This window comes from Triturus cristatus, chromosome 6 (assembly GCF_964204655.1).
Source record: "Triturus cristatus chromosome 6, aTriCri1.1, whole genome shotgun sequence".
NCBI classification, from domain to species: domain Eukaryota; kingdom Metazoa; phylum Chordata; class Amphibia; order Caudata; family Salamandridae; genus Triturus; species Triturus cristatus.
In genome coordinates, this window is record NC_140589.1 from 1,677,897,784 (window position 1) to 1,677,914,648 (window position 16,865).

A 16,865-nucleotide genomic window follows, 5' to 3' on the forward strand; every position below is an offset into this window, starting at 1 on the left:
CAGACTTTTCCCAAGCTGGGGGTGTAGGTAGTTCGAGACCCATGTCAGGGAAATTTGGGGAAGTGGGAACAGTTAGGGTTGTTATTCCATGTTAACTTACAGTTGGGCACAGCAGGATCAGTGGCGGCCGCTCCATTAGGGCGTTTGAGTGCTGCCCCACTGCTTTCTCGCAGTTCGAGAAGCAGAAAATAAAATGGTATTTTAAATACCATTTTATTTTCTGCTTCTCGCACCGCGACAAAGCAGACGGCAGGGGTATGCCTAGTTGGAGGCGGGCGGGTGGGCGGGTCGGGGAGGTGTGGCTTGCACCACTTTAAGTGCCCTGACTGCTTGGTCGGCCCTGGGGCCGACCAAAGCAGCCATGCGTGCTTTACATTTTCTATATGTAGGCTGCATGCAACCTACATAGAGAAAATGGTGTCCCTACTGGACTCAGTGCCAATCACAACGCTGCCATTGTAGCATTGTGATCGGCTTACAGGAGGGGAGGGACTAGGAGCATGCCTGTTTAGAAGTTGAATGCGGCGGGACCCCGGCCCAGTGGCAGCGCGGACCAGGTAAGCTTTGACTTATTTTAATTTTAATTTAATCACACCCTCAAACCTCCCCCCCCCCCCCCCCCAGTATTGCGAGCCATGACTGTTCTTAAGCGGTGCCTTAGAAATGGCTTTGCGGCTCGGTTCACGGCGCTCCTTGCACCCGGGGGCAGGGGCTGTGCAGGGGGCTTCGGGTTAGGGCTAATCTCCATGCAGCTGCCTAGTGTGGAAAATACATTCTAGTTGAGAAAGCAGCACTGCGAGAGATAGTGGGGGCGGGGGAAAGGAGAAGAGGGGCCAAGGGATACTGAAGGTCGCTTCAGTGAGAACGGAAGTACGGGGTAAAAGAAAGACGCGGCATAGGAGAAAATGCTAGGTGTAGGCATTTGCGTTAACTCCAAAATGTGGACTCCTTAAAGTAATTGCGGTTATTGTAACACCAAGGCTGGTTCCACGGCATATTTGGTGTGTATGGCTGCTTATTAAGAGTCAGGAGGCATGATTGTATTTTATTTAGTATTGGCCCGCTCACTGCTACCATTTACAACATTATAGCGCTGTGGTGCCCTTTTAGTTTCACTGGTATTGTAATTGCTGATTTTGTTTTGTTGCTTGAGAGGCCTTTTTGTATTTGTGTTTTTTAATATTTGTGTTTTTTGTAATGTTTTAATTCTGTAGGGTATACTGTTGAAACAGTACACCCCACAGGACAGTAACCCACCGAACAGGATGGTAATGGAAGCATACTAAACGTATGTTTTAGTAGTCAGGGCTGGCGCGGAATAGAACAAGTTGCCTTTGATGGAGTCTGTGGTGACTGCTCAGGAGAGACAGCAGGTAATAGTGGGGGGGAGTGAGTGTCACAGATATATTTTATCTAACTTCCTGAGCCAGTAGCCTGCCATATAAGTACAGTTACAGCACCTGAGTTGACCTCAGCATTGTAGTCACTGTCTGCAATCTGCACAATGTTGAGTTCATAGTCAGTGAGGCTGGCTCAGGCTCCACGCTGTAGCCTCTCTTACATTCTAGTGCACTTCCATTTCTGGTGCTTTGCAGCAGTTATAAGATGTTTCATACAGTTTCTTGTTGCAGAAATGGGTAAAATTTCCGATTTCTATGTTTCCCTCATCTTCATTGCTTGATTTTGCTTGCAAGAAAGTGTCACTCATAGTCGTTGAATGTCACTTTTCAAAATTGTTGTTCAGGCTTGCTCGCCATAGCGCAGTGCGGCAATAATTTTACGCCCCACCACCTTCAAATGTCACCAGCCACCACTGAGCAGGATACATGGTCCCACATTCCCACCAGAGCACGCACAGGAAGGAAGGACACCCCAGATGACCACACAGTGACTCATTGGTGGTCCTCTAGTGGAATGTCAGGAAACTCAGTTGCTAAATAAGAGAGGGGTGGTCACTCAATATATCTGTCGGCATTCCCCTAACCTGGTATTCCTGCAAGAAACACATCTACTGGACATAACCTGCCATTGCCTACAATAGGGTAAATATAACGTATTGGCCCACGTGGGGTACTCGAGGGAGTACCGGGGGTGGCAATCCTTACCAAGAAGGCACCCCTTTCAGTTTGAAACGTGCTGGGTGGACCTAGAGGGTAGCTATGCAGGAGTGAGGGGACAGTGGAACTAAAACAATGGCCTTATTATCAATGTCTAAACCCCCCTCGACTCCAGAAGCGTGTCCTGGATGCTCTGAGTCCCATCCTTTTCGACTCATCTAGTGACCTCCACGTCGTGGGAGGGGATTTCAATGGGGCTATGAACTGGGACTTGAATAGGCATTCACCCCACCAGCCCCAAGCCAGAGCTCCAATGGAGCTGGCATTAGGCACCTCCACTCTGGGTCTGGGAGATATCTGGAGACACCTGCACCCTGGAGACAGGCAATATTTTTTGCTTTCCAGGACACACAGGACTTTGACAAGACTGGATTACATGTTCATCTCGCTGACAGAAATGACTGCAGAGAGGAATGCACAATATCTAGCCAGGGGGATATCAGACCACTCACCGTTGCTGATACATTTGGGTCCCCTACGAAACAACAGATCCCATACCTGGAGACCTGACGCTTGGGCCCTTAAAGACTTTGACATACCGAAAGCACACGGGTGGATATCCAAATATACTATGAGGAGGACAAGGGCTTGATGGATTCCTGCTTACCCTGAGGGAGGCATACAAAACAGTGGTTAGAGACATAGCCCAAAATATAATTGCCTTGAATAAGAAACATAGGGAGAAAAGAACGCTACACGTGGAGCGTCAAATCCATTATTTGGTGCAGATGTGGGTGGCAACAGGAAACCAGGCAAATCATCTACTGGTGACGAGGGAACAATAGTGTAACCTAGCAACAGAGATGGCCAGACAACACTACCTGGGGTGCAGAGGAGATTATATGACATGGGGACAAGGCAGGACACCTCCCACCATGGTTGGGGAAAAGAGAGAAAGAGGTGAGATGGGTAGCTGAGGTGCAGACGGTTATTGGAGAAGTTGCCCACACAGACAGGTCTATAGCCCGTGCATTCACGGAGTACTATTGAACTCTATCCCGCAGACCGGTAAATAGAGGTCCTCCTGGACGAGGTTCCAGTCCAGGTCCTCAGCACATCTGGCAGAGAAAAACTAAAGGTAGACTTGATGATGGAAGATAAGAAAGGCAGTGCCGGCTATGCAATCAGGGAAAACACTGGGAAACAAAAGCTCCTGACTCTATAAGCGACTTATCTCTCTCCCTCACCTCCACCTGCTAAACTTGTTCACTGTGTCGAGAGATGATGGAAACCTGCCACCAGACCTTTATCACACTCTCTTCGTGGTTATCCGAAAAATGGGGAACTGCCTAACCTCTTCTAATCATGCCGGCCTATCTCATTGCTCAACACTGTCAACAAGATCCTAGCCAAGGCTTTGGCGACACGTCTGGTGGGTGTGATCTCAGACTTTCTTCAGCCCGATCAGACAGTCTTTAAGGCTAGAAGGGGGCACGTTTAAACCTGAGACTGGACAGGATCAGGGCTGATAGAGAACCCAAAGCAATAATGTCTGGAGCCACTGATGTGTTTAGTGCGCTGCTGGGCTAACATAGCAGGGTTCCCCTGGATAACAGATGCCCCAGAAAAAATATCTCTATACGCTGACGGCATTCTGGTATATATAGAAAATCCCACATGGTTGATACCAGCAGCCCAATAGGTGTTCTGTCAATTTCGCACATACTCAGGATATGGCATAAGTTGGGAGAAAGCCATCATTTACCAACTCGAAGACTACGAGTACCTGGACGGGGCAAAGGGTACCTGCCGAATGACAACCTCTGGCCTGAAATACCTAGGTAAAGAAGTCGGTTGACTAAAGAGCATTTCCTAGAACTTACCTTGGATTGCGTTCTACAAGACCATGAAGATGTATACCACTGGCGCAAACACCTTTTAACAATAAGGGGCAGACAAAATGACTACCTTGGCCACACTGCTCTATGTGCTGCAAAACACTGCATTCCACGTACCTGACAAGTACTTTGATAACTAGAAAAATTCTTCACACAATCCTCTGGGACGGGAAAACCCCAAGAAGTAAAGGCAGTGATGAGTGTGTACCTACCCAAGACACCCCAGCTGATTATACTGGGTACAGCCAACGACGTCGAAATTCCCCGAAGGAAATTGCTGTTTTGTGCACTGGATTTTACAGTGGCAAAAAGAGATTTGACTAGGACGTGGGGACGGGTGCAGGTACAATCGAGAGAAATGTGGTGGGAGGGAATGAATAGGTGTATGGAGGCAGAAAGAGTGGTGTATGCGGGCTGAGGTTTCGCCTAAAAATTTGACAAAGTATCGGGACCATCAGAGGCAGTTCACTGAGAGTGCTGCGGGGCAGTGGGGTGAGACAGGGCGGGGGGGCAGGGTGGGGTGGTAGTGGAGTCGGACATACGACGGAATGGAGTAAAGTAAGTAAATAAATAAATAAAACTATTTACCTTGCGTTGGCTGCATCACCGAGTTGGCGATGCAGAGAGCGCATGGTACATTTATTTACGTACTTTACGTATGTTCGAGTCCACTAACCCCCACCCTGCCTCTACCCTGCCTCACCGCCCCGCAGCACTCCCTCGGCGAGCCGCCACTGGGGACAACAGAAAGCGTATTACAGACTACAAGCAGAGATAGGTGAAGCCTCGACAAGAAACACTTCACAATGACTTTCCCTCCAACCAGTGCAGGCTGTCAAGGTGAGAGATCTGAGACCTGGTGTTACAAGTGAATACAACCTCCACCTTGACCGTCCTGGGGACCGAGGGGAAGGTGGAGATAACCAGGGCGGGACTGGATGGGTACTGGAGGGTGGGCTGCATGTTCATTGTTCGGTATGTATGTTAGGGTTTGAAGAAAACCAATAAAAGATATATTTTTAAAAAGTGTGCTTAGATCTTCCAGACTTGGCATTTACTTAACATTCTGGTACTCGTAGTTTTTCCCTATTACAATCAAATGACTGCAATTGCCAGAGTGCAAAGTTGAAAACCAAGAATGGAGTAACTACCCACGCCTGACAGTTCTGCACTGATGCAAATACATGGCCTATAACTTTTGGGCAAGCCAACATTTAATGCCAATAATTAATTTTAAAAATATTTATTTTTGTAGAGGAACTCAGGCACTCCTGTAAATCTTATCAGGCTTGACCATTGAGCTTAAAAATGCATAATTTTCCCCACTTTACTCCAAAACCACAGGCAAAACTGAAAAGGGACCCTAGAAGAATCCAGGCCCCAAATCCTTCTGACACGCCTGTTTAAAGACATTAAGAGAGGGTTTCTACAAGATAATTTCATCAAAGCCCTCTATTCACCTGCCTTTCTCTTGCCTATAAGTGTCTTGCATGTGATGTCAAGATTACATTTCCCAAAAATAACCAAATATTAATACTCCTCAGTTTTGAGAAAAGTGAGAGAGAGAGAGAGAGAGAGAGAGAGAGAGAGAGAGAGTGTGCGTGCGTGTGTGCATGTGTGTCAGGTTGATCAGCAGGAGGAGTGGAGTTGGCCTAACGGCTAGGGCGGCCGACCTCGAATCTGGGGGACTGGGCAAATCACTTAATTTCCCGTGCCTAACAAATGAATAGTACCTCATGTAATGCAACTAGTGCTATGTAAGCGCTCTGATACCTGACTCGGGTCAAGGTCGCGCTATATAAAAACTCTGTGAAAAAAAAAACGACATTTATTTCTTCAAAAGTGTATCCTTAGAAATAACAGAAAGTTGGGTGAGTTTTTGAAGTGTTATAGTCTGCATGCAGAAGCCAGGGTTAGCACCTGCTATTTCTAAGGCATGCCTAATTCTTAGTGTTCACAAAGGCAGGCGCTGGAGAAGTAAACAGATCTCTTGCATCGCCCCTTTTTAAGTCTCGCCTTGCTATCGCGTAAGCGATCGCAAAGCGAGACTATTGTAAGGGGGTTTTAAAAGTGCTCCCAAAAAGCGGATTGCATGGCTAGCACGCGCACAATCACGCGCATCATGCCGCCTGCAATCCGTTTGGCATCGCACTTCAAAGGGTCCGCTCCCCCACCTGGAATGCGCTCCCCCGCCCCCAAGCGCGCGCGCCACGCTCCGCCGGGCTTGTCTTGTTTACCATCTCCTGTTCTACTTTCTCTTTCGTCTTTCTTGTCTATTCTGGCTCATGAGTTTTTTTTCTGATTTTTTTTTTCAGTTGCTGATTTTGTTGTTTATTTCACAAACAAACAGTCGGCATGGAAAGAATCGGCCAATACATTTCGGTCAACAAGACCTTGATTACGGGCTACATTGTATAGTCCATCGTTTGTGTTTATATACACATCGGGTATATCTGCTATTTACAATTCAAAGTGAATGCAATGCCATGAAACCGTAAAATCAATAACAATTGAAACAAGTGATACACAATGGTTACAAGTAATCAACGCCATGATACAATGCCAACCGCACGACCTACGCAATCTCGACAAGGGCCGCCCCAAACGATTCCGCCACTGCAGTGCATGATGGTACATGCAGCCCGAAACAAATCCATCTCCTACACAAGGACCAAAATGAACCACTTGCAATTAGGGGCACCGGAGCCCACAGTCACATGGATACTTTTTTCCACCGTGAATGCTTGAATTGATAATACAATAATATCAATCACGGGTGGTAACAACACACCAAGAATCCAGGTAGCCATGGGCACCCGTGCCAAGTGCAATCAGCCAATTCCAGCCCTCATAGCGGATGTGAGTCTGCTCCAAAAAACATGGATCATCATGCACCGCAACGGCAGAATCACCCGAAACAGCGCCCGTCGGGACCGCGCAGGTCAAACGGTCAACACTGCACCGTGGCGCCAGGTTGACCTCCAATGGCCGGAGGCAATTTATAGGTACAATAAAACATGCATGTTATCCTTGTAGCAGATGCGAGCTAAGGGAACTGTGCAATTAGCACCAATTGCTGAATTTCTTGAAACAGAAACAGTTTCAAAGAAAGCTCTAAATAATTTGCTACTGAAAATGAATTTAAACAATGCTGCGTAATTTCAACTGCATTTTACATGCAATGGTGGAAGCTGAAATTAACCATTTAAAGCGAACGAAATCAACTTTAATAAGTGAGTAAGTAAAACTTTTGTAGAGCGTGCAATTGTTTAGGCGTCTTGGCGCGATCAGTTACTGAAAGACAAGACAGAATACCTATTTCCATTATTGACTAGTCAAGCTGTTGGTAAACAGCCATCTCTTCAGAGACTTTCTAAAAAAAGAGTGGGTTGATTCCGATCTCAGTTCCAACGGCGTCAAGTTCCAGAGTTTGCAGGCAATGAAGAACAAGCATTTGCAATGCAATAGGTCTCGCATTAACGCGGGTTTGAGCTATTGACATTGTAAATAACAATGCCTTTTATTTATGTTTTTAAAAAGAAAACAAAAATAAAAGGCATTGTTATTTGCAATGTCAATAGCTCAAACTCGCGTTAATGCGAGACCTATTGCATTGCAAATGCTTGTTATTATCTGTTACTAGTTGTTTCTCTCTCATCTCATTTGCGGTCTTTTTATCTTACAGCCCCTCCAATCAAATGTCTCAACAATTCCTACTCTTTTCTATCAAAGGGAGTTTCTTCACAATCAAACCCCCTCCCCGCTCCCCCCACACACACACATCCACAGTTTATAAGCATATTAGGCAAATGGCATTTGTGAAAACTTGCGGGATTTAAAGATTAATTGTTTCAGCAGCAGCTGATTGACTTTTTCATCCTTCTTCTGAGGTTTTATTTAAATCTTAAGAAGCTTTGACCAATGCCACTGGCCTAATATGCTTATAAATGTGCCATTTGCATCTTTCAAGGCAGAGAGAGAGAGAGAGTGTGTAGATGTGTGTGCTGTATGTCTACAGTACCCTACACTAAACACGTGTTTTGTTAATGCATGAAATGTCCTTGCTCAGCAGTTCTTAATCCTTAGATTTATGTGGACTCCCAGCGTATTGCTATTGGACGTTGGGGGCCATGAATTAAGCAATTTCTAAGACTTGAACCCCACAACAAAATGCAAAACACCCGAAACAGGTATAAATCAAACAAATATATGAATTATGAATTATGAAATATTTAATACAAAAATAGATTGTCTTTATTTTTTTAGGGAAGGTTGGAGCTTTTAAAAATGTTGGTGGCAGCTCCTCCGCTAAGGCGGAGGAGCATTGCCCCACTACTTTTCTGCAGTGACACAAAGGGGAAATAAAATGATAACTTGCGTTATCATTTTATTTTCTCCTTCTCCCGCCCGATTTGCGTTAGGGGATGGGGGCAGGGGAGGAGTAGTAGCACCCTCCTAAAGTGCTCTCCATGCAGGCTGCATTACAGCCTACATGGAGAACATGCCCAGGCCCCCAGTCAACGTCTGAGCGCCGAAACACGGTGCTCAAACCAATTGCAATGCTGCTAAGGCAGCATTGTGATTGGCTGACTTGTCGCCTGGGTGTGCTTCAGGTAAAGCCAAGCGAGGGAGGACTAAGGAGGCGAGGAAGCGGCGAGAATGTAAGTTTTTATTTAATTTGTTATTCCCGCTTACCCCGCATCCTCCCTACCCCTCCCGCTCCCACCACCTATCTCCCGGGTCCTTACCCCTTCCCACCAGGCCCGGCTCCAAGAATTTTTATTTGGGTGGGCCATGGGTGCATTTGGGTGGGCCACAGCGGGCTCGATTTGTCGCATATATGTCTGGGCAGGCCTGCTTCAGGGCCCTCCTTTATCTCTTCTTAGTCTTACAAGGCCCAGTAAAACGCACCCTTTTCCAAATCTCTTTCTAAATGTTATCACTCTCAAAAAGTGTTTTTTCCATGTAATGTTCATTTGATGGGAAGAGGAGGTTTCTGAGGTGGGAGTATCGGGCATGTGACACTTCTCGGGCTCCCTCTGTGCCAGCCTTCAGGGAGAATCCCTCTTCATTACTACCTCCACCTGACCCCGGACTCTGCAACACACTCCCTTACAGGCTTGATTATCCACTACTCCTCTCCAGTGCACCTTATCTCACAGTTGACCTTGGACCCCAGCCCCATATCAGGCACCATCGGGCTCCACTTTCATTTTTCCCGGTAAAAATATTAGTAAAATCACCTTCAAACTTAAAACATTGAATATAGCAGTAAATATAATTAGCACACACTTTAAAGTATGTTCCACAGTAGCCCTTATGACCCGACTGCTAATTAAATAAATAAAAACAGAAAGGCCATGACAGGGCCGGCTTTAGCGCTGATGCAAAAGTTTTTTGGGGCGCCACATCAATAACCTCTTTCTCTGTAAATACCTTTACTATCACCTTCCTACAGTGCCCCTCATCCCTCCATGCCCCCCCCTATTGACCTTCTCCTCGGATTCCCTCACTGCCACACGCCATAAGTGCCCATCATCTCCCCATAGCCCTTCCCCCTCATGACCTCCTCCTCAGATTCCCTCACTGCCACGCTTCAACAGTGCCCCTCATCTTTACGTAGCCCCTCTCTCATATGCATTTCATTTGTTGTATAGTGCTACTCATATCAGTGTAGTGTGTTTCAGTACTTTACACCACGCACACATTATACAGAGACAATAAATCATAGAAGTATGTAAATCAATCTGCAGGGAATGTCACATAAGCCAATGAGGATTACAAGGTGTAGGAATCACATGTCATCCATACTGTTGAGCAGTATATTTTAAGAGGGTTTCGTCTGGGGAAACACAACCTTAGGATTTAAAGAGTATTCCATGGGGGTCAGCTTTACTGATAAAAATGTATATCTGCCCAAACATACTCATTTTAGCAACATTAGAATAATGAAAGACTGAGGAAGTTTTAACTGTATCAAAAAACAAAAAAAGCGAAGTTCTAACTATACCATTCATGTTTGTTTGCAGCTCTTTGGTGCCAGTTCATTGGTCACTGTCCTATGTTAGGATTGAAACTTCTGAACTGCAAGTAACACAAGGATCTCTGTGACAAAGGCAGTAACCCACTGAGCTATCCACATAAAATACAGTTCATCTGCATTTAAAAACTACTAACAGACAAATGATTGCTCTCCAGCAGGATCATTAATTACCAGCGTTATCTGGGCATTTTGTATTGTCTTTTTGTTGTCCTGCATGATAATGATAAAAACTGTTTAAATGAAGCACACACGAAGTATGTGCCCTGCTGGGCCTGCGCAGATTTGAAAAAGAAAAACAACTAGTAACACATTCTCTTACCTACTAAATTAGTCAAACTTTGCGTCACAGCCTGATGTGATAAACCGCTGCAGGGGTCAGGAAAGGTGAATAGGAGTAAACAAACTTATTTCCTCCTGCGCTGCATAGAAAAAGAAATATCCACGCAGCAGGACAGTAGGCAAAGGTTACCAGGGCCAAACAAAGGATTTGTCGCCTTTCGCCATGTGGAGATGAAGGAGTGAAAAAATAAACAAAGCCTCGGTAACATGTATATGGTCTTTTAAAGACCTGTGAAGTACTGGGTTGCGGCTGCGATAATCTCAAAAACTGTGTGTGTGTGTGTGTGTGTGTGTGCGCCCGGGAAGCTGTCCCAGCCCTGGCGCACAGACACACACAGACAGCCCTTTGAGCCCAATGCCGTTGCGCGCCTGCCTTCAAGCCCTCACTTCGAGGGCCAAGGCTCCTGTTTGGGTGGGCCAGGCTCATGTTTGTGTGGCCCACCCGGCCCACCCGCTAGAACCGGGCCTGCTTCCCACCCCTGCCCCCAACCTCCGATCAGTCCCGGCCCACCACTGAAAAATGTGCTTTTATTTCTAAAAGGAAAAGCAACATGCAAGACTCTAGAATATCTTTTTGCTCCTAATGCATGATCTCTTTTTGTCTGTTCGTACCCGTGCTTCATTTGAGGCCACCAATCGTCCATACTACGGTCTGCTGAACTTACGCTGCTCCCACAAATCAACCTAAGGATGCCAACTTAACTTTTAGCCTCCAATTTTAAAATGTTCATGTTTACGTTTTACTTTTTATGCATATATCGTTTATTGCTTTGCTAATATTGATATATGAATTGATTTTCTAAACAGTCGCAGACTCCCCCTGGGTAGACATCGCAGACCCCTGGGAGTACGCGGACCATAGGTTAGTCTCTTGCTTCCGGAAAAGTAGGCAGCTCGTGTGTCATAAAGGTCCCTTTCTCTTTATTCTCCATCCTTACCACCCTGAATTCACCTTAAGAAAACTTCAGAGCAGGCTAGTGTTGCCTCTTACCCGGTGCAGAGGTGATTAAAGCAAACTGCTGAAAGCTGCTCTACGGAAGCCGGGACAGAAGCTAGGAGTGGAGGGAAGGTGTATGGACTTGAAGGGGAAGGACAGGTGGCCCTCCCGGCACGTGCCACAATTCTACAGGTGCTTCACCTAAATCACACCAAGGGCGGGCTCAGGAAGAAGGGTTCTGAGACATACTCATGCCTTTAGCACGTCAGTTTCTTTTTTTAGGGAGTGGTAATGTTAGGCCATTGGCAGTGAGATGCTTGCTTTTGTATTTTAAAGGCTATTTCTGCCCTCTAACTAATTGGGCTGTTTAACCCTTGATTACCTACAAGGAAAGAAGGAGAAAGTCAGGAACTAAGTTTTATTTTACATTTCACAAGTCTGCCAAGTGGTAATATGCTATACAATATCATTAGACATTCAGGCAACAGAATGTTGTATTGTGGCATTTGTAGTTTTCTTTTAACACAGTCATAATGGTCTCATAACCCCAACAACTAAAGTGCAGATGGCTAAAGTGACGGGATTGGCTGAAGGCGCTCTTCATGACATGAAGACATTTGTAAGCTATGTTTTAAAAAATTTGAAAGTCATATAGTCCATTTTAAAAAGTGCCTGCTTCACACATAAATTAACACACACACACACACACTCTCACTCTCTCTCTCTCTCTTTCTCTCTCTCACTTTTCTCAAAACTGAGGAGTATTAACTCTGATCCCATATTTTGTGAAGCTTCACTATTTTATTCACATCATGCATTCAAACAAGCATTGGCAATGTAAATTGGTTTGCCTTTTGTATAGTGCCAAGCTTTATACAGAGCTTCACCACAAAAGTACAATACAGGCAGCAGAAGCACAAACATCCATAACACAAAGAATAATGAAAAGACAGGTAGCGGTAACAGGAAGAATATCATAAGGGCCTCTCACACATAGAGCAGGTAACTAACACACGAAAGAGAGAGTGGAGGAGTTTTATGGTTGTTATGCACACTCTGTAAAGAGACATACACATACCAGAAGTATAACACTCCTGGAAGAAGCAGCCAAACCTCTAATGAAGTTACCATACTTTCCTATAGGATGACGAAGCCTCGCCTACCCAGTGTGGTTTGCTTCATCAATTGGTCCCACATCCAGCACTGGGAACTATCCAAGAGTACCACTGTACACTAGTTGTAAAGTCTCCTAGTTTAGAGTTCCCTAGTTTCAGTGAGGTTTGGTCACTTTTCTCAACCCTTATTTTATTCCATTGTTAAACTGTCAGACCTGTATTAAAATTGTGTATAGGTGAGATAAAAAAAAAAGGTTTTTAGTGGTGTCTCCCTACCACAAGGTTATGAACAACAGATTCTGCTTCTCTTTTTCATCAACTTGTTTCAGCACTCAAATGTTGCCGCTAAGAGGTTAAGAGAAACAGTTTCTAGTTCATAGGCATGTACATTCAATACAGCAAAACAACTGATGTATTGAATATATAGAGCAACAGCAGTAGAAACACCCTTCTTCATAGAACAGGTACATCTTGGGCAAAAAACTGTGGAAATGTGCTTCATTCAGAGGCAGGTACAGCTAGAGCAATATCGGTGCACAACCATAATAGTGTTGCAAAAATATCATAGGGCACAAATATTGTGTCAAAAATATTGAAATGGCAAGAATATAGTGGGACAGAATATCCCACGTAAGATTATCATGTTGGAAGTGTTTAGCATTGTTTTTTAATACAGTTGCACATAATACATATATTTTTAAATATTTTGTCTCGTTTTGTTATGTTTGATTACTTTTTGTGTTATACAGTATTATTATTTTAATGCTAATTAAGACAATTTTTTTATCATATTTTATTTTTTGATTTGGTAATATATTTAAAGAGTTCTTTTGTTTTATTTGAATTTGTTTATTGGACAATTTGCAGGGGAGTAGGGTGTGCGTTTACTTAATATTTTTTATAATTGTTAATAAATTATCTATTTCTTTTTTAAAATAAGGTCTGTTAACCTGATTATTAATTATGTACAGATGTAAGCACACTCAGCGCAGTCCACTGGGGGCCATCAGCGAATCAAAGCACGCCCAACAATTGATTCAAAGAGAGCTGTCATTGCGCCATACGTGAAAGAAGCCAAGCCTTTGAGGAAGAGGCGCCATGCCTTGAAACGCGTCAGGCTATTGAATTCTTACCGGAAGGGAGAGGCAACCTGATTGGGAACACTGGATGGTGGGCAAGCTGTCGAGTGCCTCCTCGGAGCTCACAGGCATTTGTTTTAAAAAATATGGACACTGCTCTGCCGTGGAGCAGTGCACCATCTCTAAATCAAGAGAGGCTGCGGTTGGAATTGTATCCGAGCCGCTATTCAGCACAGTGAGCCGTACATGAAGATTGTGTTGCCCTGACAGTCTGGTTCCTACTAAGGACATTTAAATTGCTTTTAATAAAATTATGGCGCATCGAACCCACTAAGGGGAATTATTTATGATTTCTCTGCAGGACCACATGTCCCAGCGTGCACCACTGATGTTTTTTTGCTCACCTCAAATGTCTGCTTTTCTATCAAAGTCTTTAACCGAAGGATTAGCACAGTGCCATCCACACCGAGATAGAAAGGGACAAAGTATTTTACCATTTCCACAGCAAAGTCTTTAAGCATAGGATTAGCACAGTGCTATCCCTGCCGAGCTGTAAAATGGCCAAAGCCTTTTACCACTCAAGGCACAGTATTACAGCTTTGCGTTAGTTAAATACCATCCAAGCCAACCTGAAATGAATAAAAGCAACCCCTAGAGTTATATGCTTAGTTATTTGACCCCTGTGCGCGCCGTTACAACTAACACGCTCATCATGTTTTAATTCATTGCCGTATCAGTCTTTCCACCATTTCCTTCTTGGGTGACCTCCCTGCGCATCAGATTGCACTCGCAGCTGACTTGGGGGAATGTCGCAACTGTATGAGATTGTAATGCAGTAAAATTGCAGTGAAGCAAGATGCTATGTCATAGCAGTAAAATCGTAACCATAAAGCAATTACCTGTGTGCCACAATCGTAATGTAATCTACCTGCCTTTTATATTGCTGCTACTTGCACATAGCATGTTGTGTGATCAAGGCCGCAGGATGGCGGCCGAAACGCGTTATGTGGACTTGGTAAAAAGCGAATAAATTCCTCTTATTGCATCTGTGGTCTGTGCCAGTGTGTTCTCTGCTGCCTGCAACCACTTTGGGATTTTCTGGTGATATATATATATATATATATATTCACTGAAAAAACCATAGGTTTCACACATGTTATAGTTAGCTGGACATTTTACTGATAAAAAACCAATGAAATTCCCCCGTTATAGTTACTGTAGGCAACTATAACTCACGCGACCGCAATCCTCTGCTGATGCTAATACTGTATTTAGACACTTATTTGCCCATATCTTCTTCCATTAAATTTTAGCTATACATATATTACAAATTTTTTTTTTTCATAAAGACACATATGTCATCAGCAGAGGATTACGGTCGCGTGAGTTATAGTTGCCTACAGTAACTATAACGGGGGAATTTCATTGGTTTTTTATCAGTAAAATGTCCAGCTAACTATAACATGTGTGAAACCTATGGTTTTTTCAGTGAATTAGCAAGGTTTTTTAAATGCTATTTCCTAACTATAACGTGTGTGAAACCTATGGTTTTTTCAGTGAATTTGTACGGTTTTTTAAATGCTAAGTTACTTTACGCCATTTGTGGCGTGCGCGCCCACTTAACGCAGTTCGTTCCGTGCACGGTTTTTATCAACTTTAATAAGCCCTGTACATTTGGTGGCCTTCGGCCACCAAAAGCACAGGGGGTGAGGTCAATGTGGATAGTGTTTTTTTTATTTCGATTTTATAATTTCATGTTGCCAAAATTACGTTTTTTTTCTCTATTAATAAGCCCTGCACATTTGGTGGCCTGCGGCCACCAAAAGCACAGGGGGTGGGGTAAGTGTGGATAGTGTTTTTTTATTTTTATTTTTTTACCGTAAGCGTACGGTAAGCTTACGGTAAGCGTACGGTAAGCGTACGGTAAGCGTACCCCGCGAAATTGCCGAAAAAAAAATAAAACCGTTTTTGCTCTTGGGGGATGTTTGGGGACTCCCTCAACATGACTATGTGGGAGGGAGTTGTCAAAACAGCCCCGTAACATGTTTTTGGCCATCATGTTTGATAAACAACACTCAGTGCGAGAGACAAAATGGCGGACGCCGCTTCCTGGTTTCGGCCGATTCGAATGTTTACTAAGATCTAAGAGCCAATCAGAATCGCGCTCGCGCACGCCACCGTAAGCTTACGGTAAGCGTACGGTAAGCGTACCGTAAGCGGGCTCAGATATATATATTGATTTAAAGGCTATTTTCTCAGAATCTACTGAACAGATTTACACCAAACCTACAAAAGGCACTTCCTTGACCTAGGGACTACCTCTCTGCCAAATTTCTAGTAATTCTGTTCAGCCGTTCGGGCTGTAGCTCGTTCTAAAGGTCCTATGGAAAAATGCATGGGAAAAACGCATTTTGGGACCCCCCTTTTATCTCAGCCCCCGCTTGACGAATCCCCCCGAGACTTTCAGGGTAGGAGCGGAGCGTAGCGCCCCACCTATTTTGAGAAATTCGCGAGGATTCGTCGACCGGCGCCAAAGTTATTCAAAATAGAATGTTGAGGTTTTCCTATGGAAACGTGGTCCTAACTATAACTACCTACTGGCGACCGCCAGTAGGTAATATACCAGAGTTCCAGTAGACGCGCTGTCAGGGTACATTACACGAAACCCAGATTCGTTGCTTGAAACAGTTTAATTACACAATGAGTTTCAGCTGACAAACAGCCTTGATCACATGTAATGGAACCACCACTCGTGTGTATTTAAAATAGCAAGGTGACAGAGAAAGAAGACTCATGGGGAACATAACATGTCGGCCATATTGGAATGTGTACTTTGTCTGACACAGTAGATGCAAAACACATACTGCTGTTCAAAAAACAATTGTTCAAAAACAATAAATCAGGTAAAGTAAAATACAATAAAGTAAAATACATTGATTCATGTAACCAAACCAAAATACCAGCTCAAAGGTCATGGATGAATGTTCAGCCTTAATATAACTGAGTAAATTTATGGTAACGTGGTAACGTGCCAATTCGCACACCAATGACCAGCCTAAACGGATAGATAAACAGGTAGATAAGTGAGATAATATGAGTAAAGGCAATAGTGCCTAGTAATGTCTCTCTATGAACTCTCACGGGGTACCCAAAGGTCTGTCCACAAAGTGTACTGATGTGTGCAGGGATACAGAAGAAGATATTGCTCTCACGCGGAGGGAGCAGTTTAAATAGCTGCTCCCTCCAGGCGGGAGCAATGCCAGCACACACAACATGCGGGAGACTGGCTGAGGCCACGGGGTCCTGGGGCTCCCTCTGCGGCCCCTAATGTGTTGTTTGTGGCTGTCCCAGGGGGCACCGGAGAACCCAACAAATTTAAAGGTAGGCCCCAGGGGAT